Below are 13,089 nucleotides of genomic sequence, written 5' to 3' on the forward strand. Positions count from 1 at the left end.
GTACTCACGTTATGAAAAAGAGTTTGTGCACTTGGTTTTTTATTGTTACTTAACCCACACAGGAATGGTACTGAAAGGGACAGTTCCTCAATTTGCTGGACACAGTCTTGAATTAGGCAAATATTATACTACTTTATGAAGCTATGAAAGTGGAGGTACATGCATATTTAATGCCTTGAGAAAATATTTAGTAAGCTATCACCTAAAATTGTGTGTCAGTTTCAATTTTTATGGGTTTAGCCTAAAATGCATCAGTAATATCTGTTGTGTGAGGAGCAATTAGCTATCATATGACCACTGACATTTGGAAAGGAGGCCTTGGTGAACTAGCACTCCATGAGCAATAGTCTAAACATGAATGGTCTTGAAATTGAGAATAAAGTCCAGATAATTTCTACTGCGTTTATAAGACTCCCCTAATGAAACAACATAGTGCACAGCTTGGAGTAACAGCCTAATCAAAGTTCATATTCTGTCACTATAATTAAAATAATAAAAGTCTCCAAAATGGGCAATTCTTGTCAGCATTTCTAAATATTTTCACAAATCCGCAGTATTCTAAACATTCTAGGACCAGACATTGACTTATTCTTCCTGACCAAATATTCCAATAAATCATTTGGTTAACGCCTATTAGTAAACATACATCTGCATAATACTGGCCTACAACTGGATCAGCATATATCCTCACTAATACCATACAACAAATCAGCTGTATTTAAAACTAGTAGACTTTTCTTAATTATTAAAGATAGCCCACCTTTCCTTAAAAAGTGGCTGAAATATCACAAGTGAATTTGAATATTACAGGGATCTTAAATCTTCAACAACAACAAGGTGCCACAAGTACTCCTCATTTTGTTTTGCTTTTTTAACATCCCTGTGCCTTCACTGGTGCTCAAATTGTAGTCAACATACCACTGCTTTTCCCTGAAGCATTTGCTGGTGGTCCATGCTACTGAGTCTCCTTGCTTCCAGATGCTAAATTGCATTACAATGCAATTAAAAACATTTTCCTAATTTTTTTTTCTGATACCAGTTTCTGTACTTGACACTGTGACCTTACATAACCATAAATGAAAAGGAAGTAGTGGTCTATGAGAATTTCTCGAATAGGATGGAGGCCACACTCAAAAGTTTCAGGATCCCTGTATTAGGCTATGTAAACTGTAAGTCAGATTCTGCCACCATTGTCCACACATTGGGGTGTACCCTGCTTGTCAAGCAGCCCTATTGAAATTAATGGAACTAAGTACAGAGTATGAGATCGCTCAGGGAGGACAGGTGAGAGAATATGGTCCTATGATGTTTATGTTAAATACTTAAATAAGTTTTTAGAAAACCTAAGATTAGAGGGCCACCACCACCATGTGAAGAGTCATAATGGTGACCAAATCGTGACAGAAATCAATTCAGGGCCAGTCTACACCATCAATCTCACCGCATCTGGAGACCAATTTACAGCTTGTCTTGGTTATGTAACTTAGACAAGACCATACATTTCAGTTTACTGAATTCCATTACAAGGTTAAGTCATTGCACAGGTCTCCACTACAAAATGGAATTGTGTTGTAACTGGGCCAAAGAACAACACTACTGAACTCTGACAAGTTCATTTCTGTGGGCTTTGCGGGAATATGTTTGAACATGGTTCCATAACAGTGAAGCCCAGCACTGATATGGACTTTGAGAGAACATGAAGTGTGAGTGAAAAACAAAAACTTAGTAAGATTCTCCAGATAACAAACAAAACTGCTATGCATGCGTGTTTTTTATCTTGCTGATTTACCCAGGGAAATCTATTGGCTTAAAAATGAATTAGTTTCCCTCATTTTATGCCATTTCTTATGAACATTAATTAACATGCATACTGGAGAAAGTTTTAATTATCTTAAATATAAATCCATTTACTCAACACATTTTTCTATCATTTGCATCACTGGCTTGTTAATAATACAAGAGTTATGTCTAAACAAGGGGCAATTCTCTCAACTCATCTTCTCCTATTTGATGTTGCAATTAAGTCATATGGTTTTGTTTATGACATCATCAAAATATTTTCCATAGCAATACAAGGATGCCAAACACAGTTTAGTAGAGTAAAAAATAAAAACCCATCTCCTACAGCAACAAAGGAAGACCAGGCCAAGTATATTTTTACAAATATTCTCTCTTCCAAGTTAGCTTTTGCACTAAATAATCCAAGCAAGAACCAGCATTTCCTGACTTCTGAGAATTTACCTGCAACTTTAACACTCTCACCAAGATTTTGTTAAAGAAATTACCTAGATTTTTTTTTTTTAATTATAATCTGAAACTATTTGTCTAACAACCACCAGAATGTCTTATCCTGCACAAGGTGCATAATCATTAAAGCAAGGCCTCCTACAGAGTCTTCATTCATTGCATACCTTATTCAATGAGACAAGGGCACATCATTGACTGTTGAAAACTTAATTTGCTAGACACATTAATAAATATTTAAATATTGTTATTACAGTAGTGCCCAGAACCTCCAATCAGTGTTGAGGCCCTCTGTTACGTGCTGTACAATGCCTTCTGAACTCAGACGTCTTAGCCGCACTGCTTTACAAATGTGAAAATCAAAACAAGGCCATCTCAAACTCTTCACCAACTCAAACACTACACATTCTCAGACTTTAAATCACTTCTATTAGGGTTCAGTTTTAGACGATCAGTGTTATGATAGGTCAAATAACTAAAGCTTAGGCAAGCTTAGTAATCAAAAGATTATTAGTCAAAGATTCAGGAGCACTATACTGAAAGGAATGAGTTAATACTTCACCAATCTGAAGAACAGGTTTTTGCAGAAGTTACATCTTCATTCTGTTCCAAATCATTACCTACTTCTACTTATATTTATAACTCTGTTTATCATGGACACAAAAATGCCCCAAATTCCTTCATCTCATGACATACCCTAATCTTCCTTTTCCATGCAGGTTGCACCTACTGTCCAAGGTTCTTAGATATCTGCATCCAGTTAATTTAACAATCTTGCAACAATTACAATAGTTGCTTATTACTTAAAGCCCAAGCAAAACCGAGAACACTATCTTGTCCTTGATGATCTCTACAAATGCAAACAATAAAAGCTTAAACGATTTTTAATACATTTCCAGCACAAAGCATGCTGAAAGCAATACATTAAGCATAGGTGCACAGCTTTCAATAATACATTAATTTTGGCTAAGTAATTTTGACTAACACCTCCAATGGAAAGTGCTTCAGCACTCCAACGTTTAAAAGCTGTATCTTTTGGATCAATCTGTCAAGACATATAGCAAAATTCTACAAAGCATGCAGGAAGTTTCCCCATTTACATGCTTTTAACTTTAAAATTACTGAACCAATTTTCTTCAAACTTGTTCTGTTCCTTCTATCTCAATGAGATCTACAAACCAGGCTAAGTTTGTTATGTTTTAAGTCACTGAATTAGCTCGTGTACAAACTTTTTGATTGAAAATTTAAAAATAATGCACCCAATTTTGTTCAGTTTTTCCAAAAACAGATTAATTCACCTCCAGATTGAGAGCAAGCCATGAAAATTTCAGCACCTCAGGAATTAGTTTTAAAATTATGAGCAACCGAAACAAAAAGGATTAGAATAGAAAATAGAATTCAACCATAACTATATATGAAAACTTAACACATATAGTGCACTGCATGTTCAAGTCACTGTAAATACTGGCTAATTTATTCTCAGAATCCTGTAAGACAGATGTTACCCCCTTGCAAGTTGTTTACGTGCAAGCAGCTTCCCTATAGTGTAACCAGCTGCTCCACATCACTGGACAAACCAGGAGTCGCTGCCTAAGAGTTACTAAAGGTACTTCAGCAACATCTGTACACTGTACTTCAAAATAACTAGATGACTCCATTTAACATTACACCTTCCACAGGCTTCAGAAGATTTCTGTGGAGTGGAATGGGACAGGACAGGACAGGACCATTAGTGTTTTAAAAAATGTTAAATGTTTTTTAAAATGTTAGGGCATGAACAAAGTAAGCATATGCTTTCTAGGAGTGTTGCCTCTGGAATGTCTGGTAAGTCTCTGCCAGTTCAGGAACAAATGAAAGGTCTGGTCTGGACAGGGAGAGTGATACCTGACCTCAGCTACAAGTGAAGACATCCCAGAGGGGGACTCATCTTCTATTCCATGGCAGGGAAGACAGGAAGATAGTGGTGGAAGAACAGGGAGGGATTTTTTGGCAACTGGGGCCCAATTACTATGGGAGAGGAGTGTGTGCATATTTTCCACAAAAAGAGGAATTCTACTTGGGGTAAGGATTTGAGCTGACCTCCTAAACTGAGTATGATGGGAATCTGGGGAAGTAGAATTTACTTCCTAGATCTGCACGTCTGTGGGGAAGAGACTGGAAAATAATAGAGAAGGGGGCAATTTCCATGCTGCGGGTGGGACTGGCTGAGCAGGCTGGCAAGGGAGCAGTCTCCATGCTTGGGGGACAGGAGCACCATGTTCTGGGGGCACTGGAACAAGGACAGTGTCCATGCTCAGGGGAGGAGGGGAACACGGGGCTGAGGGGAACACAGGGCTGAGGTAGGAGCAGTCTCCATGCTCGGAGGGCACTGGCCAGGACAGGGGCAGTCTCCAGGCTCGGGGGGGGGGGCGCGCTCTGGCCAGGGGCAATCTCCAGGCTCGGGGGGGCAGCCCCCTCGGGAGCACTCTGGTCGGCAGGGGGAGACAGGGGCAGTCTCCAGGCTCGGGGGCAGTCCCCTCAGGAGGGCTCTGGCCGGGGGAGGACAGGAGCAGTCTCCAAGCTCGGGGGGGGCACTGGCCAGGAGAGGACGGGGGCAGTCTCCAGGCTCGGGGGGCAGTCTCCAGGCTCGGGGGGGCAGTCCCCCTGGGAGGGCTCTGGCCGGGGGGGGAGTGGGCACTGGGCAGGAGGGGACGGGGGCAGTCTCCAGGTTCAGGGGAGCACTGGCCGGGGGGGGCAGTCTCCAGGCTCGGGGGGAGGGCAGTCTCCAGGCTCGGGGGGGCACTGGCCGGGGGAGAGAGAGTCTCCAGGCTCGGGGGGGGGCAGTCTCGAGGGGGGGCCACTGGCTGGGGGAGAGAGAGTCTCCAGGCTCGGGGGGGGGGCAGTCTCGAGGGGGGGCCACTGGCCGGGGGAGAGAGAGTCTCCAGGCTCGGGGGGGCACTGGCCGGGGGAGAGAGAGTCTCCAGGCTCGGGGGGGGGGGGGGGGGCCAGTCTCGAGGGGGGGCCACTGGCTGAGGGAGAGAGAGTCTCCAGGCTCGGGGGGGGCAGTCTCCAGGCTTGGGGGGGGGGCCACTGGCCTGGGGGGAGGCAATCTCCAGGCTGGGGGGGGGCAGGGCCACTGGCCGGGGGGGAGGCAGTCTCCAGGCTGGGGGGGGCACTGCCTCGGGGGGAGGCAGTCTCCAGGCTCGGGGGGGGGGGCGCCACTGGCCGGGGGAGGGGGGGCGGGGACGTTTCCAGGCGCGGGGGGGGGGGACACGTTTCCAGGCGCGGGGGCTTCTCCTCTTTCCCTCCCTCTCGGCTGCCCCCTCACCTCCTCCCACCGCCAACCTCTGGGCGTGGGCCTCAGCTCTACTCCGCCACCATGGCCCCGGTGGGCATCCAGCCAACACTCCCCCGCCTCAGGCCAGCCCCCGGCGCGGCCCCCACCCCGAGTTCTCCTCACTTCCGGCCCATCCGGGTGTCTCGGCCGGAAGTGAGTTTGTTTTTCCTCCGAGGCGGGGCGGGGCCGGGAGCGCGCAGCTCTAACCTGGAGGGGTCCCGCCCCAGGCTGGGCGCGGGGGGGGGGCGCTCTTAAAGGGCCCGCGGCCGGCGGGAGAGACGCGGGAAGGAGAGACGCGGAAAGGGGAGAGCGGGAGCGACGTAGGAGAGGTCCAGGGCACTAGCCTAGGAGGACGTGGGTTCAATTGAGGTTGGCCCCAGCCTGGGCCAGTCCCCTGGAAATGAGGAGCATAAAGACCTGTGTCGGGCTGGACCGTAACCGTTCTGTGCCTCAGTTTCCCCCTGACAGCCCCCCCCCCCCCCCATCCAGTACTGGGACAAACCCAGGCATCGCTTTAGCGGGCAGAAGACAGGGACTATGCCATTTTGAACACACCCCTCCCCCAGGGTGGCCTCAGGCGCACGGTGCCTGTGGGGTCCTGCCCGCGCCGGCGGGGCAGCGCACCGGGAAATTGGTGCTGCCCCCTCGTGGCGCGACCCTCGCATGCACCCTGGGTACACGGTCGCGTTGGCCAGGGTTGGGTCATGCTGGCCGGCCCGGGCCCACCCTATTCCCGGAATAACCACTATTCTGGGAACAGGTGAGTGGCTATCCTAGGTAGGCAGGAAGAAGTGGAGGAGGCTCCAGCGGAAGGTTCAAGGGAAAGGGGGATGAAGGGGAAGTGGGGCAGGAGACTTAAAAAAAAAAAGGGAGGGGAGAATTGACAGTTTGGCTGGGCAGGTACCACCTGTCCTACACTCGGTGTGATTATCACACCGCTGCCATTAGCTCCTACTGAGCCTATTTCTAGCCTCTGCCAGCCCAGCAACTCAGAGCCCCTCTCACCATCCTACCTCCCATCCCTGTGAAGCAGATCAGAACCATTGCCCCCAATCTGCAGCTGGGGAAATTGAGGAACTTGCTCAGTCAGTGGCAGAGCCAGATTGATAACACTCCCCTCTTTCAGGGGGCAGCTGAAAGGTTTGACATTGATGCTAGAGCTGAGCACAGTGAAATCAGAGGCCAAATCCTAAAATCTTGAGATTCATGATTTATAACCAGATGTAAATAAAAAATACTGTTCCACTTTGTGTTTAGCAGTGACCCTCTGAGTTGGTTTCCTAGACCTGAAGAAGAGCGCTGTATACGCTTGAGAACTTGTTTCTCTCACCCACAGAAGTTGGTCCCATAAAAGATATTGCCTCACCTATCTTATCTCTCTAATTAATCACATTGGTGTTTTTTATCTGATTTTCAAGTCTGCCCCTAATTTGTGCATGATCATTTGTGAAGTCAGTGGCAGTTGAGGGAACTCTAGCTCAGATGACAAGGCCTTTGGGGATGATTTATCCCAGTAGGGGTCCAATATGCAACTGCCATCACCATGGAGCATGACTGATGTTGTGTTCTGATGGAGGAATATCAGCATCATCCAGCTATTATATTCTTTATGTGCAGATTTCAAAGTGTTTAACAAAGGATGCTAAGTATAATTATTCCCATTTTACAGATAGGGAAACAAACAGAGCTGAAGTGACTTGCCCATCATCTGTCTCTATCCACTAGACTGCACTAATTCAAGTAAAAGGTGCTCTGTGGGTAACTAGAGGACGCTACACCTAGCATTAGGAGAGCTCCATCAAGTTTAACAGCCTTTCTTATCAGCCTCTAATATGTACATTTAGACTCTTACTGATAAAGAGCAGCTAATCCTCTTTTGATCTTTAGCTGCTGCTACTCTAACACTTCCCCAACTTTGAAGTGTCTCTTAGCTGCAGATGCATCCCTTGTAACCTTGCTGTCTCAGCCTTTGGTAATTTTACATACTCAAGCATTTTCTAACACCACTGAGACCATTAATGTTCCATGAACATATGTTAAATTACATATTTGTTTGAATCACTGGAGTTCTAAGGTCTCAGTTCTGTTTTTTAGTACTGTTTGAGCCTTGTGTTCTCATTCATAACAGGAGCCTCCTACGCAGAGCTTTGTCAGTGTTGATTCTCTTAGCTCTGGCCTAACTTTTTTTTTTTTTGGTGGCACTTGTTTTGCTACCTCTACTTACAATTACTTTGTTTCTATCTCATGTTTCCTCTCCACCTCTGAGATGACAGCATTTCCTTCTGCCCTCTACGATCTTCTGTTTCTTCAAAATAAACAAGTGAATGAGGAAGTTGGGTGTTATGTTACCTCCCTTTCAAGTCCCATTGATAGGGGATAGGAAAGAGTCAGTAAATGCCTCTCTCCCCAAGATCCCTATCCAGAGTGGCAGACTTCTCTTCATCCAGTCCTGCTGGTGAAATAGACCAGAAACATAAGTGTCAAAATAAATAAGGCAGTCAGAATTGCTGCCCTCTCTGGTTCCAGTGCTGGAAAGGGATCTTGAGTGATAAGCTACTTCCCCTATCCCATTCCCTCTGCAAGCTGTCTCCCTCTCGTTCCCTGGCAGATACAGGATATCTGCACATTATTCCAAGCAGTTACTTGTACTGAAGGCTGCCATTGCACACTGGCTCTAGTATGCAATTCTTGCTACTGTTACAGGCTTCACACCTACTCTAATTTTTTTTTTTAAAAGAGGTAGCTATTTCACTTTATAAACTGGACAAACAAACAATTTAGGTGATAGCTTAAACAAGGTTTATTGTACTACCACAAGGCCTGATTCTGAGGATGCTCAGCACCTCATAACGTCCATTGATTTAATTAATTTACATGTCCTCCTTAAGAGGCATTTGTGAGAACCAAAGGGGTAAATTTAAGAGGGAGGGAGGGAGGCTCCTTAGAAAACTGGTTGAAATTCACCAAGATTCTCAATGGTTCTGGACCAGTTGCTTATTATGACTCAATGTTACAATGAACTTAAGTTTTATTAAAGTTTATTTTTCGTTTAAATGAAGACGACATAACAAACAAACTACAAAAAAACTACTAAACTAAAGATAAAACAATACAATTGTCAAATTAAAGTCAGATTAAAATCAAATCAAATTAACAATTATGGATTTGAACCAAATAACCAAACCAATGTTAATTTTGTTGCAGCAAATATCAATTTAAAATTTTTTAAAATATAAGTGATACCACGCTATTTTAATATTATGGTTGGATATAACTAGGGCCCTGCCAAATTCATGGGCATGAAAAATGCATCATGGTCCATGAAATCTGGTCTCCCCCCCCCCCCCCCCATGAAATCTGCTCTTTTGTGTACTTTTACCCTATACTACACAGATTTCACAGGGGAGACCGGTGTTTTCGGTCAGGACATCCAATCTGAGAAAGGGAGCTTCAGGGGGACTGCAAGGTTATTTTAGCGGGGGTCGTGGTATTGCTTCTGTGTTGCCTTCAGACCTGGGCAGCGGGAGCACAGCAGCTCTCAGTCAGATGCCAAGCTCTGAAGGCAGCGCCCCACCAGAAGCAGCACAGAAGTAAGGGTGGCAATACCATACGATGCCATCCTTACTTCTGCGCTGCTGCTGACGGCGGCTCTGCCTTCAGAGCTGGGATTCCAGCTAGCAGCCGCCTCTCTCCAGCTGCCCAGCTCTGAAGGTAGCGCCGCCATCAGCAGCGGCGCAGAAGTAAGGGTAGCAGTACCGCAACCCCCCTCACAATAACTTTGCAACCCCCCCCCACATCCCCCCAACTCCTTTTTGGGTCAGGACCCCTACAATTAAAATACCATGAAATTTCAGATTTAAATAGCTGAAATCATGAAATTTACAATTGTTAGAATCCTAGGACCATGACATTGATCAAAATGGACCCTGAATTTGGTAGGGCCCTAGATATAACCATCATATTATTATTACTAATAATAATAACAACAACCAATTTTTTTTGCAAAAGCTCAAAAAGGCCTCAGTTATAAATATATGTACATATATTTTTGCCTCAACAAATAATGCAATTGCAAACAAAAAGAATTTTTTTTATTAATCCCAAAGCTTTTTATTCAAAGGAAAAAATGTAAGGGGAAACCTTAACATGAATGTAAAGGCAATATTAATAATGTCTATTTCTTGTTTGGGTTTTTATAAAGTTGTCAGTGCCTTTACTAATTACTGAAATATAGTTGTAAGAATATTATAGCAAAAAGATAAAAAATAGAATATATATTGTCTGGTTATGTCACAAAACCTTAAAGCTAACCAATTTCAACAGGTTTCTACCTTAGTCTCCCAAACAAAACATCATGAAAATGTAATACTCTCAAAGTGTTTGCATAGACCTGCACTTAAAATTCAGTCTGGTTTAATTTTTATACCCTTTTCTTTTATATGTTATGTTCAAGGGAAGTTGTGGTTGGTAAAGTTTGTATATCAAAAGTGGAACTGGTATTGCAAGCAAATTAACTCTAAAAAAACCCCAAAAAACCCTGGGTAAAAACTCCGTTATTAATTCTTTTGCTAAACCAGAATGCTCAGCAGAGGCGTGCACCTGCTCACAGAAGATTGTGATCATCTATTTGAGCAGGTTAAGCACAATATTTATTACGAAAAAATAGTGAAGTCCATGTGAAGTGAAAAAGAATGTCTATGCCATAACTGCAAAAGTATCTAAACCTGGTCTATTTGCGCTAAATTGGGAAAATGAGAACAGAAGCATAGCTTGTGTTATAAGAGACTTGGTCCCTATTACACTGTAAACAAACTAAAGTTAATCTGTGTATTAAATATGGGTTGAAAACAAGCGAAATGTAAACAAGCAAAAGCTGTATTATGTTTACCAACTTAAGCTGTTTAAGGGTGCATCCCACAAACTGAGGACACCAGAAGATATCACTCAATGAAGACACCAGAATATATCAGTGCATCAAGAAAAGAAAAATTAAGTGCTTTACAAACAACAGACTGGTCAACTACACCTCCGTCTACCATATATAGACAGTTAAGTAGGCAATCAGCTAGAAACCACTAGTTGAACCAGGTCTGTCATTTAAACTGTGTATTATTAAGCAAAGTAAGTTCATGTGCCTGTGGTTTTAAATCTTTAGCACTGAAATATGGGTGAAATTGGCTACTGTGTAAAAGCAACTGTATTATTGCTGTATACTTCATGTTAACTAATATCCTAGCATTTATCAGGAACGTACACAAGACTGGAGGGCTGGGCAAAGGACTATTTTGCAGTTTGGTATCTCTCAAAATAGAAGACTCCAAAATCTAAATAGAATTATGAATTACATTTCAAAATTATCTAACTCTGAAGATCTATTTGGAACAGGAGTAATATAAAATATATATATTTAACAAAACTAACTACTTTGACAACCGGGCAGTGGAAGCTGTCTCTCATGGTATTAAGAATCAGTACATCATTTACAATGTGCATAACATTCCTAAAACTGTTTAATCAAACACAAATAAAAATTAACAAACTAATGGCAGCAAACAACATGAAGACAAGGAAAACACAAATTAATAAAGAAGTTATTTGTACTGCTTATGGCAGTTACATAATAACGACCATAACCAACTCATTAGGGAACATTAAAAAAGAAAAATCACCAGATCTTGTTAGCTAACTTGTCTTGTCCTCAGTGTATAACAAAAGCAATGGTAAATGGGCAATATGTCAAATTGTGTAGACAAATTCCCTGTTAATATCAGTCACGATATGGGGTCAGTGATAGAGCATCCTAACTGAGGCACAGGTTATTTAAAACAATCTTGTTCAGTATCTGGTTAACAATAGTGAATCCTAACACAGCAATATTTGATAAGTTGGTTACTGTCCATTCAGTAGGTTATCTGGAAGACAACATCGACGAGAAACAACTGGCTCTACGTCCACTACTGATGTATCATAGAGCAGGGGTTCTCAAACTTCATTGCACTGCGACCACCTTCCAACAACAAAAATTACTACACAATCCCAGGAGGAGGGAATGAAGCCTGAGCCTGCCCAAGTCCTGCCGCCCAGGGGCAGCGGGACTCAGGGGTGAAGTCGAAGCCAAGGACTTCAGCCCCAGGCAGGGAGCCTGTAACCTGAGCCCCGCTGTCCAGGGCTGAAGCCCTCGAGCTTCAGCTTTGGCCACAGAGAGTGGGGCTCGGGCTTCAGCCTCAGGCCCCAGCAAGTCTAAGCCAGCCCTGGCAACCCCATAAATGGGGTCCTACCTCACAGTTTGAGAACCTCTGTCATAGAGCAATGCAAACCTAAAGAGCTTCGCACCATGGCTTGTTACGCCAGGAATGATATTGACTTCCCAACACCAATGTGTGGCCATAATAATTCAGGCCAATCCTGTCTCCTGCCCAGCAAAGCTTACCAGATGGTAACAACCAGCAGTAAGGATAACCTGTAACATGGATGGACCTACTGTGTAGTAACTAACCACAAGAAATTTATATATGAAGGCCTCATGTGTGATGTTGCTACTCCCAATTTTTGTTTTCCTCTTCATATACATAGTATTGTGGAACTACATTGTAACAGTGCCTAACCTAGTATTTCAGAACTATAAAACTACATTCCTCAATCAAAGTCCCGGATCTAACATTCCCAGGCCCTCCATCAGAGACTAAAAACACTTGGAAAATAAAATCTGTCCCAGGCTCATACAAGGGACTGTGCAGACCAAGGGACAGAGGGGTGTGAATGTGTGGATGGTAACGTAAGGTGGTCATATAACAGTATTTAGCCCACTGGGTCATCTTCAGTCCATGTACTGTGCTTCTCCAGGATGGCAGGTAAAACATCCTCCCCAAAAAAGGATAAAAAGTGGAGGAATGTAGTAGGAAGAAAGAGCCAGAAACATGGGGCCTGGTACAAGGCCTAAGGGCTGAACTAAAGTGAGCAAAAGTCAGGCCTTGCTGATATAAAGCAAAGTTAGCAAGAGCCAGGCTACGAGCAAAAGTCAGGCCTTGTTACAAAGCAGATGCCTGCTTGCAGTTCACTATCCAATACATGAACTTGGCAAGAACAGGGCTGGTATTGCAAAAACACAAGCACTCCTAGGTGCTAAGTATTCACGTAAACACATTCCAGAAGGATTGTGCCAGAACACCTCGATACAAAGTTATGGTGTAAATACACTCCCTGAAGATAATACAGGGACTAGGGTGACCAGACAGCAAGTGTGAAAAATTGGGACAGGGGGTGGGGTGTAATAGGAGCCTATATAAGAAAAAGACCCAAAAATCAGGACTGTCCCTATAAAATTGGGACATCTGGTCACCCTAAAAGGGACACACTGACCTCTCCTAAGGATAAGGTCAGGATGACACGGTGATGGATAGATATGTTTTGACTGGACCAACAAGTACAAGGTAAAGGGTGGTAACCAACCACGTCAGATGGGCAATACCTAACTTGTTTGCATCAGTGTATAAGAAAGGGGTCACAGAGGGGGTATCTTTGTCTGGCCG

At 43.9% G+C, this 13,089-nt stretch overlaps 1 protein-coding gene across 1 annotated transcript in view; it reads right to left on the reverse strand.

The window, feature by feature from the left end:
• Nucleotides 1-5,646, reverse strand: part of SETX (senataxin) — a 48,245-nt gene extending 42,599 nt beyond the window's left edge. The window contains exon 1 of the mRNA XM_074974023.1: nucleotides 5,552-5,646. The gene's annotated coding sequence lies outside the window, so the exon portion shown is untranslated. The remainder of the gene's footprint in view (nucleotides 1-5,551) is intronic.
• Nucleotides 5,647-13,089: the final 7,443 nt, after the last annotated feature.

This window comes from Natator depressus, chromosome 16 (genome assembly GCF_965152275.1).
Source record: "Natator depressus isolate rNatDep1 chromosome 16, rNatDep2.hap1, whole genome shotgun sequence".
NCBI lineage: Eukaryota > Metazoa > Chordata > Testudines > Cheloniidae > Natator > Natator depressus.